The 15,833-nt window shown below is 38.4% G+C and overlaps 1 pseudogene; it reads left to right on the forward strand.

Annotated features, from left to right (window-relative positions):
* Positions 1-4,726, forward strand: part of LOC129684823 (uncharacterized protein C2orf78 homolog) — a 41,236-nt pseudogene extending 36,510 nt beyond the window's left edge.
* The last annotated feature ends 11,107 nt before the right edge of the window (positions 4,727-15,833 follow it).

Genomic DNA, 15,833 nt, shown 5'->3' on the forward strand with positions numbered 1-15,833 from the left:
CAGTGGACTTGGAGAGCGGTATGGGAGGAGATGAGGGAGGGTGGGTGGGATTGGGAGGGAATGAGAAAGGGAGCTACAGCTGGGATACAAAGTGAATAAACTGTAATTAATATAAAAATAAAATTTAATTAAAAAAGAGAATTTAATCATTAGCATCACTAATAAGCCATTATCTATATACAATCTTTCCTCAAAATTACATAAAGGAATTAAAAGCTACTTAAGTTAAAAAATTTTATAGCTTTGAAAAGTATAAGGCTATGCTATAGGTTAATAATAATACTATACTTAGAAAACAATACCAAGCATATTTTAACCTTTTGATAGTGAAGATATAACACAATGATCAAGTTTTAACATAAATAAGTGCCTCTAAAATTAATAGATCCTAATTTAGAGTATTGCTAAAAACATGTACATAATAACCCCCAAGATACAAGTTTTAAAACCAACAATATATTAAAACAGTATAAAGCAATTTTAAAATTACATTTGAATTTATTATAGCAAACTTATTAGCCAGAAAGCCTAGTGGTTCATTGGCAGCTCGTGGCAAGAGAAACAGCATTTATTAATTTAGGAATTGATAAAGACATAGACTGTTAGGCGTACATTTTATTTTTTTTCACTTGCCAATCATTTTATTTTTTTCTTATCAGTTACATTTTATTAACTGTATCCCAGCCATGTCCCGCTCCCTCATTCCTTCCTAGTCCCACTCTCCCTCCCTCATCTCCATCCTGCCCCTTTCCAAGTCCACTGATGGGGGGGGGGACCTCCTCCCCATTCATCTGATCCTGTTTTATCAGGTATCTTCAGGACTGGCTACAAAGCCCTCCTCTGTGGCCTAACAGGACTGCTCCTCCCTTGGAGGGTGGGGAGGTCAAAGAGCCAGTCTTTGAGTTCCTGTTAGAAATAGTCCTTGTTCCCCTTACTATGGGAAACCAATTGGTTACTGAGCTACCACAGGCTACATCTGAGCAGAGGTTCTAGGTTATATCCATACATGGTCCTTGGTTGAATATCAGTCTCAGAGAAAGACCCTGTGCCCAGATATATTTGGTCCTTGTGGAGCTCCTATCCTTTCCCCATCATACTAACTCCCCTTCTTTCATATGATTCCCTGTACTCTGCCAAAGGTTTGGTCATGAGTCTTTGTATATGCTTTGAAAACACTGCTAGTTAGAGTCTTTCAGATTCGCTCAGTAGACTCCTGTCATATGTTCAATGCACATTCCATCTGTCTTTCTAAACGAGGATTGATCATCTTACCCCATGTCTGCTCTCTTGATTATCTATTTAGGTGTATATATTTCATTATGTTTATCATATCTTATAGGTCTATATAAGTGAGTATATACTGTGTTTGTCTTTCTCCTTCTGGGATATTTCACGCAGAATGATCTTTTCTAGATCCTACCATTTTAGGCGTACATTTTAAATTAGCTTAATTTGAGTAGACCTTTATAACCTTGAAATTTTATCATATAAAATTATTTTGAACCAGGGCTGAATCATATATATATATATATATATATATATATATATATATATATATATATATGTAGCATGTTATAAAAATACAACTTTAAGGTTATATAAAAATTCATACCAATGTAAGATGAGACTAGTTGTTTTAGTCTAAAAAAATAGTTATGATTACGGAAGTCTTATAAATGTAAACCCAATGAGAATATTATATAAATTGTTAGATAAGAATTTACAGCATTTTAATATATATTATACATATTTAAATATGTAATATATATATATATATATATATTTAAAGAGCAGAGTATACAGAAATCAGGAGGAAAATAATTTTAAAAGCATAGAGGTCAGAAATAATGAGAGCCAGTATTTAGAACACACAGCTTGGAGTTTTGCAGGAGTGGGGGAGAGGCAGGTGCATGACGTGTCTTCTCTATTTTAAAATCAAGATGGTGGCTTACCATGTGTGGTGTGCAACTGAGGATTTGTTTGTTTGTTTTGGTAACACTAGATATTCCATGTTTGTTTTGGTAACACTACATATTCCGCAAGTTGAAATCCTTCTGAGCAGTGCACCTCAAATCTTTCATGGGGGAAGTACTCCTCTGAGATACCAAGAACTTTTCATGGCATTCTCTTATACCTAGAATTGTAAAGACAAGTTAGGTACAGCCCACGTACCACTCATAAGTTGGCCAAAGCTGAATCTTCTATTTTCTTTTGCTGTTTTACTTAAGGGGTAATCGAAGGCTAAGGTTATAAGGTGATGAAGACAAGTTCTCAAATACTGAGCCAAACCCAAAGATTTCAATTTCTTAAATAAATTTTCATGTCACTTATAATAAGTTTGTGAAACATGGGTCTGGAGGAAAGCCTCAGTTGTTGAAATCCTTGCCTCACAGCAGTGTACAACTGGATTTGGACATCAAAACCCACATAAAAAGCCAGGCTTCTGGGTGCATCTAAGCAAAGACATAAAATGAAAGAAGTTGTATAATATTATGAACCAGGCCTCCTGCCTAACAGCAAAGTTCTAAGGACATGAGAGTCACTGTATCAAAGACAAAGGTGAAGGCAAGCAAGGAGCACATATCAAGGGAATTCTGTAACCTACTCATGGTGGCTATGCACACACCAACAAACACAAAGAACACAAAAATGTTTGAAAAAACATGACATTGCATGGCCACTAGAAACAGATAAGTCACTACCTGTCTGTGGATAGAGGTTCTGTCCGTGCTGCTCAAGCATAGCTCATAGGAATGCCTTCTACACAGCTGCCAGGGTCTGAGTGCTGTGGTGGTATGAAAGGGGGAACAGGTATCTCACTGACCAGACACTGACTTCTTCCTTGACTCTTTTTCGGTGGTGGAACTGGAGGCATCTCTGTGATTGCCACCTTCAGGACAGACACTCTGTCTGCTGTAGACTTCAGATTTATGCAAGACCTACAACCAGGTTACAGAAATGAAGACATCACCCTGTTGATGGGACAGGTCTTTAACAGCCCCCATCCTGGCCTTGCCTCCAGCTCCAAGCCTAGAACAAGCAGATAATAGAAACTTGGATGAGACTAAAGCTGAGCTTTCACTGTCCCTAGATGCCTATGAGGGTACAAAAGAAAACCAAGACACAACACCCCTCCTTTTAGCACACCCTGACATGCAGCAGCTTCTACATTGCACTTCTGCTAGGAGCCTATGGCAGAAGCCTGTTTCTGACAATGCCAGCATGGGAGGCAGCAGCCTTGATCTGGAAGAGCAAGGGACACTAGAAAGTTTGATGATGTCCATGATGGATGTTGCAGACAGCAACATTGGTGGATGACATTCACCTTCCACAACTATGGAACTCCCTCACAGACCTAGAACAATCTCCACATGCTGTGGCAACCAAATCTAAAGTCTCCTCAGTTGTCCAGAGGGAGAAGATCTAGGACATTTCTAGATTATTAGTGGACCATCTGACCAAGTGGGAAAGAAAGACCATGAAGCCTCTGAGCTGCTTGATGGAGCTCCTGAGGCCAAAATCCACTGCTGGGACCTGATGGAGGAAGAGAGGACTGTGGGCAGTGCTGGAGACAGTGACTGGGATAGTGACAACATGGCAAGCACTTGGAGGGCAAAGCTCAGAAAGCAGCTCCCAGGCATAGCAGAATTAGAGGACAGAAGCAAGATAAGACCAAGTAGAGCAGAGAAAACAACTGCAAGAAAACAAAAGGATCCTAAGCAGTCAAGGAAGAGAGTCAAGTCAGAAGAGCAGCCAACCATACCCAAGACCAAGAGGAAAAGAAATCCACCTGAGCTCAGCCACAATAGCTGTAGAAAGCCTCGAACCCAGATGAGCATGCACATGTTTGAGTCCATGAGGGTTTTTTGCCCACTGGGGAAAAAGACTGAGAGGAAAACTAGCACGTGCTCCTCCTTATCTCTACGATTTTCCAGCAGGAACAAAGATCTCAGGCCAGGACCACCCACCACAGCACTGCTGGGTATGCCACATGAGGGCCAGGGCCCTGACAAAACCCTGGGAAAGCCACAGAGAACAAAGAGCAAGGCTCACAGGAGTGTCCAACCTCATCCCAATATGAACTGCCCCCACTTGGCAAGGTCAAGTTAGTACCTCTGCCTTTCCCAACCCTGGACAAGCCTCAAGCCAGACCTGCTTCTAGAAAGCCTCTCCCACTATCTTCACACAGGCCCATTGCAGCTGACCCTGCAGAGCCTCATTCCCACTCAGCTCAGCCTAGTGGGGTCATCACAACCACCTCCTGCCAGCACATCTTTGATGGCCTCTGCTAACCCACTCTGCCAATTTCCAGCAGTGGTCCAGGACCTAATGTAACCAATTAGATACCTCCATTAATCTAGCACAGCGCCTCTGTCAGCTGCCTCAAGGCCTGCACCCTACAGAGCATCATCTCATACTTCACTCCAGAGGGAGATTTTTTTTATCCTGCCCGAACAAGGTGCCATCACCTCAAAAACCTGAAACCCAGTATCTGCCTCAAGACTTTAGTGGCCAACCAATTCCGTGGAGTAAAGTTGAAATTCTAGGGCTAGTTATAGCACAGCCCATCACAAAAGAGCAGAAGTCAGAGAGGGAGGCCATGAAGAGAAGGGCTCAACAAGAGTGAGAGAATGCTGCTAAGTGCCCCTCCACCGGGAAACTGAATCTTTTCCTTCAGAAGGAAAGGGATATGGAAATTTCTGAATATTATGGTTATGCAATGTAAGAGCAGGCCAAATCTTTGTAATAAATGGTTTTTCAGCATGGACAAAGATAAATATAGAAATAACTAAAGATGCATACATAGAATTTAAAGCATTGCATGTTGATGATTATTAATATTTATTATTGATTTATCTTTTGTTTAAATGGTGGTTATTCCTAAACCAGCTGAATACCAAAATTACCAGACAAAGACTAGGATTTATTTAATCAACCTAGAGAACAATGCTGGGCAATAATTACTCTGTCCTAAACTTCCAAGCCTGCATAGCTTCCTCCTATTCAGATTTTCTGCATTAAACTTGCTTTTTAGTCAAATATCTTAGGTCTGGTTCATCGCTCCTGGTGTTTCTAGGTCCTCTCCTCTTGCTCTCCCAGCCTTTCCTCCCACTCTCTTCTTTTCTCCTCTCCACCAGACCAGGATGTCCCATCCTATTCTCACCATTGCTCAGCATTGGCTGGTTGTTTTATTGGCAATACAGAGAACACATAGGGGCATGTTTACACAAACTTGAGACAGGTGATGCTTAAAACAAGTTTCACATTGCAATGTCTGGATTGAAATCAGATAGTGGGGTAGAGAAATCAGGATGTGAATGAAAAATGTTAATGTGTATACATTCCATGAGAACATTATACCAACAAATCCCTCATTTTAAGTCCAATAAAAGGTTACTTTTTTCAATACAATAATAATTATAAAACAGTTATGAAAACTAATAGGTAAGATTTACATGTGCAACGTCCAGTCCATGTGCATTTGTCAATTTAGGAGAAAGCATTTGGTTATCTATCCTATCTTGACAAGTTTATAGTTCTATACTTAAATTAACTTTTATCCTTATTGCTATTACCTATATGAAAACATTTTCTTAAATTCTAAACAACTTTTAAGCTTAATTGTGGAACTATAACTACTTTGTCTTCAACCCCACCAGACACTTGAGAAGGAATAAAACTAGTTACTAGAGTAAATAAGAAGTACATGTTAGCAGCTTCCAAAAAAAAAAAAAAAATGACAGAGACAGTTTGCTGCCAAAACAGTCACCCAAAACTCTCTATAACATTGGAACATCATCTTCAGCATTCTGACTCAGTATATTTGACAGACATATATATGAAACAGAATCTATTTAGGACATGCTTACCTTCTCTTGGCAGAGTTGGGCAGTCCACCTGGCCTGCATTTAAGCTTCCCCATTTTAAGCAAATTCTGTCTGTTGTGAAACAAGGGCATTTTTACTTGCCACATTTGAAGCCTTCTCCATATGGAGGTTTTTCATGCTTATCCTCTTCTTTGAGGTAGGCTGGATGCTGCCAGTAGGTGACCTGTCTCATTGTCAAAGAATCTTTAAAATAATAAAGATATTTTTAAATGCCATATTCTGTTGGTCTCTGAGGTTTTTGAAGACTTACCTATCTTTATATAATCTACCTTTCTATAGAATCAGATATCTTTTGGGATATATACTCCTGTGATAAATTAGACTAGTGTCTGATATGACTATGAGTTAATTAACTAGAATTAACTTGCATTACCTAATGTCCTAACCTTATTTTTCCTCTGAATAAGATCATTATCAACTTCTTATGTATGCTCTGTAGTGAAACTTGAGATCAGGGATGGGGATACCTCCAGATGATCCTTTATTTCACAGGATTGTTTTTTTTGTTTGTTTGTTTTATTTTATTTTTTAAGCAATGTTGGGCTTTCTGTTATTCCATATGATGCTGACAATTTTGTGATGGTAATTTGATGAGAATTATATTGAATCTGTAGCTTGCTTTCGGTAAGATGGCCATTTTTACTATGTTAATTCTACCAATCCATGAGCATGGGAGGGCTTTCTATCTTTGGATATCTTCTTCAATTCCTTTCTTCAGTGACTTGAATTTCTTGTCATTATAGGTCTTTGACTTGCTCTGTTGTTTTAGGTGTCTCTTTCTGAATGTAGTTAACCTCCTTGGGGTGGAATTTTCCTTCTAGTATCTTCTGTAAGGTTGGATTTGTGGTTAGATACTGTTTAAATTTGTTTTTGTAGTGTAATATCTTGTTTTCTCCTTCTACAGTGATTAAAAGTTTTGCTATTCAGGGCTGGCATCTGTGGTCTTTTTGTGTCTGGAAGGTATCTGTCCAGGACCTTCTGGCTTTCAGAGTTTCTAGCAAGAAATTGGGTGCAATTCTGATAGGTCTGCATTTCTATGTGACTTGTCCTTTTGTCCTTGCAGCTTTCAGTATTCTTTCTTTGGTCTGTATATTTAGTGTTTTGATTTTTATATGGCAGGAAAATTTTGTTCTCCAGTCCAATCTATTTAGTGTTTTGTAAGCTTCTTGTATGTTTATAAGTTTATCTTTCTTTAAGTTGGGGAGGTTTTCTATGATTTTGTTGAAAACATTTTCTGGACCTTGGAGTTGGGAGTCTTCTCCTTTATTCCTATTATTCGTAGGTCTTTCCATAGTGTCTCAGATTTCTTGGATGTTTTGAATCAGGAACTTTTTAAATTTAACATTTTCTTTCACTGATGCATTAATTTCTTCAATTGTATCTTCTACACTGGAGATTCTCTGTTCCATCTCTTTTATTCTGTTGATTATACTTGTGTCAGTAGTTCTTATTCTCTTCCATAGGTTTTCAATCTCCTGGATTGCCTTAGATTATGTTTCCTTGATTGCTTCTATTTCCATGTTTAGGTCCTTCTCCCCTTTCATTGTATATTCCTGTATTTCTTTAAAAGATTTATTCAGTTCCTTCATCTCTTTGATTGTGTTTTCCTGTATTTCTTTGAGGACTTTATTTTCCTTTTTAAAGGCCTTTATCATTTTCTTGTTTTTAATTTTATTTTTTTCTTATCAGTTACATTTTATTAACTCTGTATCCCAGCTGTGTACCGATCCCTCATTCCCTCCCAGTCCCTCCCTCACTCCCTCATCTCCACTGTGCCCCTTGCCAAGTCCACTAATAGGGGGGACCTCCTCCCCATTCATCTGATCCTGTTTTATCAGGTATCTTCAGGACTGGCTGCAAAGCTCTCCTCTGTGGCCTAACAGGACTGCTCCTCCCTTGGGGGGTGGGGAGGCCAAAGAGCCAGTCATTGAGTTCCTGTTAGAAATAGTCCTTGTTCCCCTCACTATGGGAAACCAATTGGTTACTGAGCTACCACAGGCTACATCTGAGCAGAGGTTCTAGGTTACATTCATACATGGTCCTTGGTTGCATGTCAGTCTCAGAAAAGACCCTGTGCCCAGATATATTTGGTCCTTGTGGAGCTCCTATCCTTTCTTCATCAGACTAACTCCCCTTCTTTCTTATGATTCCCTGTACTCTGCCAAAGGTTTGGTCATGAGTCTTTGCTTTGAAAACACTGCTAGTTAGAGTCTTTCAAATGTGCTCAGTAGACTCCTGTCATACGTTCCATGCGCATCCCATCTGTCTTTCTAAACGAAGATTGATAATCTTACCCCATGTCCGTTCTCTTGATTATCTTTTTTAGGTGTGTAGATTTCATTATGTTTATCATATCTTATAGGTCTATATAAGTGAGTATATACCGTGTTTGACTTTCTCCTTCTGGGATATTTCACTCAGGATGATCTTTTCTAGATCCCACCATTTGCCTGCAAATTTCATGATTTCCTCCTTTTTGATTGCTGAGTAGTGTTCCATTGTGTAAAAATACCACAATTTCTGTACTCATTCCTCCGTTGATGGACATCTGGGTTGTTTCTAGGTTCTGGCTATTACAAATAATGCTGCTATAAACATGGTTGAGCAAATATCCCTTTTGTGTACTTGAGCAAACTTTGGGTATATACCTAGCAGTGGTATAGCTGGGTCTTGAGGAAGCACTATTACTAATTGTCTTAGAAAGCACCAGATAGATTTCCAGAGTGGTTGTATCAGTTTACATTCCCACCAGCAGTGGAGGAGGGTTCCCCTTTCTCCACAACCACTCCAGCATGTGTTGTCCCTTGAGTTTTTCATCTTGGCCATTCTGATGGGTGTAAGGTGATATCTCAGGGTCATTTTGATTTGCATTTCCCTGATGGCTAATGAGAATGAGCATTCCTTTAAGTGTTTCTCTGCCATTCGATATTCCTCTGTCGAGAATTCTCTGTTTAGCTCTGTTCCCCATTTTTTAATTGGATTACTTGGTTTGCTGCTTTTCAGCTTCTTTAGTTCTTTGTATATACTGGATATTAGTCCTCTGTCAGATAAAGGGTTAGTGAAGATTCTTTCCCAATCTGTAAGCAGGCGTTTTGTTTTGATGACAGTGTCCTTTGCTTTACAGAAGCTTTTCAGTTTCATGAGGTCCCATTTATTGATTGTTGCTCTTAGAGCCTGTGCTGTTGGTGTTCTGTTCAGGAAGTTGTCTCCTGTGCCAATGAGTTCTAGGCTGTTCCCCACTTTTTCTTCTAACAGATTTAGAGTATCTGGTTTTATGTTAATGTCTTTGGCCTTTATCATTTTCATAACCTCAGAATTTAAGATCATTTTATTGTGCTGCAAGCTTGATAGTGTCTCTAGAAGAATAGTTGATTTTTGGTGGTGTTATATGGCTCTGGGTTTTGTTGTTTGACTTTTTAAGCTGGCCACTAGCCATTAAGTTGTCTCTGGTGTTAGCAGGTCTGGTGGTATCTGATGGTTAGGCAGTTTGAGACTAGAATGCGAGGGTTCTGAGCTGAACTCTGCTTGATCCACCCACTGGCCTTTTAAGGATGGCAGATGATGTGGGTGGGAGCCCAGGCACAGCTTATATCTGTTGAGTCTACTGGCTGAGTCCCAGACAGACCAGGCAGATAAGGAATCAGCAGAGAACGCTCCAAGTTAAATGTTGTTCAGGCCTTCAGCTGGCCTCCTCAGGATGGCAGACAGTAGGAACTGGGGCCCACAAACACCTCACCTCTTCTAGGGCTTCTGGTTGTATCTCAGGTGGGCCAGGCAGACTCAGAGAAGGGAAAGAGTGCTCCAAGCTGGATGCTTCCCAGCACACCCCCACACTGGCAACCACAGGATCAAAGACAATATAGGTTGGAGCTAGCACACAACTTACTTCTCTTTCATCTTTCACACAACTTACTTAACTCCATCCCAGACAGTCCAGGCAGATTGGGATTTAGTAGAGAGTGCTCCAAGCAGAATGCTGCTGAAGCTCCCAGCAGGACTCCTCCTAGAAAATACTTTGAAGAAATTCATAGAAGAAAATCTCTTCAATCTATAGAAAGAGTTGCTTTTAAACTTACAAAAGGCTTATATAACACCAAATAGATTATACCAGAAAAGAAATTTCCCCCACCACATAATAATCAAAACACTAAATGTACAGAACAAAGAAAAAAAACATTAAAAGCTTAAAGGGGAAAAAGGCCAAGTAACATATAAAGGCATACCTATCCAAATCACACCTGATCTCTCACAGAGCCTATGAAAGTCATAAAGGCCTGGATAGATGTAATGCAGACCTTAAGTGACTACAAATGTCAGTTCAGACTACTATTCCCAGCAAAGCTATCAATCACTATAGACGTATAAAACAAGATATTCTATGACAAAACCAAATTTAAACAATATCTATTCACAAACTCAGCCCTCCAAATGATACTATAAAGAAAATTCCAAATCAAGAAGGTCAACTGTACCCAAGAAAACACAAGACATACATAACTTCACAAAAGTAAAACTAAAATAATACAAACACACTACTACCACCAACATCATAATAAAAGGAACTAACAATCATTGGTCATTAACGTTTCTTAATATCAAAGGACTCAACTCTCCAATAAAAAGATATAGGCTAACAGAATGGATATGGAAACAGAACCCAATATTCTGCTGCATACAAAAAACACACCTTAGCAACAAAGATAGAGGTTATCTCAGAGTCAAAAGCTAGAAAAATGTTTTACAAGCAAGCAAACACAAGAAGCAAGGTGGAGTAGCCATTCTAATATCTAATTAGATAGACTTTCAACCAAAATTAATCCAAAAAGTTTAGGAAAATTCCACCAAGATGACATCTCAATTCTTAACATCCATGTCCCAAATGCAAGGACACCCATCTTTGTAAAAGAAACATTAATAAAACATAAACTACACATTGATCCCCACATGTCAGTACCTCTTTCTCACCAATTAACAGATCATTCAGACAGAAACAAAATAGAGAAATAATGAAACTAACAGAAGTAATGAATTAAATGGTCTCAGGAGACATTTCTAGAATTTTTTACACAAACACAAAAGAATATACTTTCTTGGGCAGCACCTCACAGAACCTTTTCCAAACTCAACCATATCATCAGTGACAAAGCAAACCTCCACCAATACAAGAAAATTGGACTTTATCAGATCAACATGGATTAAAGCTGGGCTTGAACAACAACAGAAATAACACACTCACGGAGACTGAACAACTCCCTACTCAATAATCACTGGGTCAATAAAGAAAGAAATTAAAGACTTGCAAAACTTCAATGAAAATAAAAGAACAACATACACAAACTTTCGGCACACAATAAAAGCAGCACTAAGAGGAAAGTTCGTAGCATTAAGTGCCTTCCTAAATAAATTGGAGAGAAACTATACTAGCAACATAACCTCTCACCTGAAAGCTATAGAAAAAAAAAAAGAATCAAATACTCTTAAGAGGAGTGGACAGTAGGAAATGATCAAACTCAGGGCTGAAATAAAAAAAAATTATAAACCAAGAGAACAATACAAAGAATCAGTGAAACCAAGAGCTGGTTCTTCAAGAAAATCAACAAGATAGATAAACCCCTAGACAAAATAATTAAAAGGCAGAGAGACATTATCCAAATCAACAAAATCAGAAAGGAAAAGGGAGACATAACAACAGACACTGAAGAAATTCAAAGAATCCTTAGTTCTTTCTTTAAAAACCTGGACTCCACAAAATTGAAAAATCTAAATTAAATGGACAATTTTCCTGTTAGATTCTACTTACTAAAGTTAAATAAGTATCAGGTAAACAACTTAAATAGTCCTATACCCCTAAAGAAACAGAAGCAGCCATTAAAAGTCTGCCAACAAACAAACAAACAAACAAACACCCAGGGCCAGAGGTTTTCAGAGCATAATTCTACTAAAATTTCAAAGAAAAGCTAACACTGATATCCTGAAATTATTCCAGAAAGTAGAAACAGAGGGAAAATTGCTAAATTCATGCTATAAGGCTAGCGCCATCCTGATATCTAAACCAAACCAAGACTCACAAAGAAAAAGGATTTCCAGTCAGTTTCCATTACGAACACTGATGCAAAAAAAACATTCAAAATACTCACAAAATGAATCCAAGAAGACAACGAAAGTATCACCCACCATGATCAACTTGGATTCATCCAAAGCATGCAGTCCTGGTTCAATATATGAACATCCATCAACTTAATCCACCATATAAACAAATTAAAAGAAAATAAAAACATAAGATCATGTCATTACATGTAAAAAAGCATTTGACAAACTCTAAAACCTCTTCACCTTAAAACTCTTGGAAAGATCAGAGATACAAGGCACATACCTAAACACAATACAATCAATATACAACAAGCCTGTAGCCAATATCAAATTAAATGGAGAGAAATGTAAAGCAATACCACTGAAATCAGAGAAAAGCCAAGGCTTGCCACTCTCACCATACCTCTTCAATACAGTACTTGAAGTACTGGCTAGAGCAATAAGACAACTAAAGGAGATCAGGCGGATACAAATCAGAAAGGAAGAAGTCAAAGTATTCCTGTTTGCAGATGGTATGATAGTATACATAAATAATCGCAAAAATTCCATCAGAGAACTCCCACAGCTGACAAACACGTTCAGCAAAGTGGGTAGATACCAGATTAAATAAAAAGAGAGAGAGAGAGAACATCAGACCTAATTATCTTATGAACACTGATGCAAAAATACTCAAACTGAATCCAAGAATACATAAAAGATATCATCCACCATGACTAAGTAGGCTTCATCCCAGGCATGCAGGGATGGTTCAATATATGAAAATCCACCAATTTAATCCACCATATAAACAAACTGAAGGAGGAAAACCACATGATCATCTCCTTAGATGCTGAAGAAGCATTTGACAAAATACAACACCCATTCATGTTTAAAGTCTTGGAGAGATCAGGGATACAAGGTACATACCAAAACATAGTAAAGATAATATATAGCATGCCTATAGCCAACATAAAACTAAACGGAGAGAAACTTAAATCAATCTCACTGAAATCAAGGACAAGGCAAGGCTGCCCACTCTCTCCATATCTCTTCAACATAGTACTTGAAGTCCTAGCTGGAGCAAATAGACAACTAAAGGAGATCAAGGGGATACAAATCGGAAAGGAAGAAGTCAAAGTATCACTATTTGTAGATAATATGATAGTACACATGAGTGTCCCCCAAAATCCAACTAGATAACTTCTTCAGCTGATAAACACCTTCAGCAAAGTTGCTTGATACAAAATTAACTCAAAAATATCAGTATCCCTCTTGTATACAAAAAACAAAAGGCATGAGAAAGAAATTAAGGAAACAACACCGTCCACAATAACCACTAATAACATAAAGTACCTAGGTGTTACTCTGACTAAGCAACTGAAAGACCTGTTTGAAAAAAACCTCAAGTCTCTGAAGAAGTAAATTGAGGAAGATACCAGAAGATGGAAAGATCTCCAGTGCTCATGGATCAGTAGTATTAACCTAGTGAAAATGGCCTTCTTGCCAAAAACAATCTGTAGATTCAGTGCAATTCCCATCAAAATACCAACACAATTCTTACAGAACTTGAAAGAACAATTCTCAATTTCAAATGGAAAAACCAAACACCCAGAATTGCTAAAACAGTCCTGTACAACAGATAATTTGGATGTATCTCCATCCCTGATTTCAAGCTGTACTATAGAGCAATAATAATTAAAACTGCATGGCACTGAAATAGAAACAGAATCAATGGAGTCGACTTGAAGACCCAGAAATAAACCCACACACCTACGCATATTTCATTTTTGACAAAGAAGCCAAAACCATTCAATGGAAAAAAGACAGCATCTTCAACAGATGGTGTTGGTCTAAATGGATGCCTATGAGTAGAAAAATTCAAATAGATACATATTTATCACCCTGCACAAAACTAAAGTCCAAGTGGATCAAAGACCTCAACATAAAACCAGACAGAAGTCTCTCATGACCGAATATGGCACTGATCTATGAATATAGCAGAATATCATTAGGAATCATTTCATTTGTATATTTTGCTAGTCCCATGGTGTTTGGTTTTACCCTACATTTCTGGGCTGTGTTGTCTCTGGTTCTTGGTTCCCAAAGGTATGGGTTCCTTCTGATGGAGTGGGCCTTGAGTAAAATCTGATATTGTTTGGCTTCTCCCACAAGTCCTGTGCCATCATTGTTTTAGCATATTTTGCAGGCAGGATAGATTGTAGGTCAAAAGTTTTATACCTGGTTTGGTTTCCACATTTCTCTTTTAGTAAAGCCTATAGATTACCTTCCTGCACCAAAGAGATAAGGGTCATGGCTCCATAGAGATTTCAACTCAACTTCTGCATGCTCAATGAGTTATGTACGTGTTATCCTCAGCAATGAGTCCCTGCTCTCAGTTTGTGGAGAGGAACCCATTGTCTTATGGGTTATTTGGGATTTCCACTGGATCCCCTTGGCCAACAACAACTCAATGTAAAGTAACCCAGTCCTGCTACTGGAAGCCTCACCTGGTTATAAAAGATGGCCCGTTGAGACTCCATATCCCTAATTACTCCGAGTCCTCATTTGGATCACATTCATAGATTCCAGGAATTTTTCACTATACTAGGTACCCACACACCCAAAAGCCCCCCAATTCCAGCATCTCTCCATGTACTCTCTCCCTCAATCTCATTCCCACTTAATTCCTAACTCTGCTTCCATTCCCACCTACTCCAACTTCACCTATAATATGTATTACATTTCCCCTCCCAGGGATATCCATATGTCCTGCTGGATCGTTCCTCTTTAACTTAACCTCTCTGGGTCTGTGAATTATAGCTTGACTTTCATTAATTAAGGTAACATTCACTTATAAGTGCATACATATCATATGTATTTTTCTGGGCTTTAATTGCCTCACATAGGATGATTTTTTTTGGTTCCATCCATTTGACTGAAAATTTCATAATGTCATTTTTTTTAACAGCCCAGTAATACTCCATTGTGTAAATCATCACATTTTCATTATCCATTTTTCAGTTGAGGGACTTCTATATTGTTTCTAGTTTCTGGCTATTATTGTTATTATTATTATTATTATTATTATTATTATATTATTATTATTCTGGCTATTGAGTAAAGCCACAATAAACATTATTGAGTAAGTATCCTGTGGTAGGATGGAGCACCCCTGAAGTATATGCCCAAGAGTGGTGTACTTGGATCTTGAGGTATCTCAATTTCCAATTTTCTGAGGAATTGTCATATTCATTTCTAGAATGGCTGTCCAAATTTATGCTTCCACCAGCAATGGAGGAATGTTCTCCTTGCTCTACATCTTCACCAACATGAGCTGCCAGTTGTGTTATGTATTTTAGCCATTATGGCAGGTGTAAGACATAATTTCAAAATAGTTTTGATTTGCATTTCCCTAATGGGTAAGGATGTTGAACATTTCTCAACCATTTGATTTTCCTCCATTAAAAATGCTCTGTTTAAGGTGTAGCTCATGGCAGTTCAGTGTCCAAGTGGGTTACATAGTAATGGGAAGAGGGACTGCCTCTGACATAATCTGATTGGCCTGCTCGTTGATCACTTCCCCCTGAGGGGGGAGCAGCCTTATCAGGCCACAATAGAGGACAATGCAGCCACTTTTGATGAGAACTGATAGACTAAGATCAGAAAGAAGAGGAGAACCTCCCCTATCAGTGGACTTGGGGAGTGGCATGCATGCAGAAAGGGGAGGGAGGGTGGGATCGGGAGGGGAGGAGGGAGGGGCTTATGGGGGGATACAAAATAAAGTGTAATTAATAAAAAATTTTAAAAAATCTATTAAAAAATTCAAAAAAATTCTCTGTTTAGATCTGTACCCCATTTTTAATTAAATTATTTGGT

The sequence above is a fragment of the Psammomys obesus genome, unplaced genomic scaffold (genome assembly GCF_907164565.1).
Source record: "Psammomys obesus unplaced genomic scaffold, mPsaObe1.curated_primary_1811, whole genome shotgun sequence".
Taxonomy (NCBI): domain Eukaryota; kingdom Metazoa; phylum Chordata; class Mammalia; order Rodentia; family Muridae; genus Psammomys; species Psammomys obesus.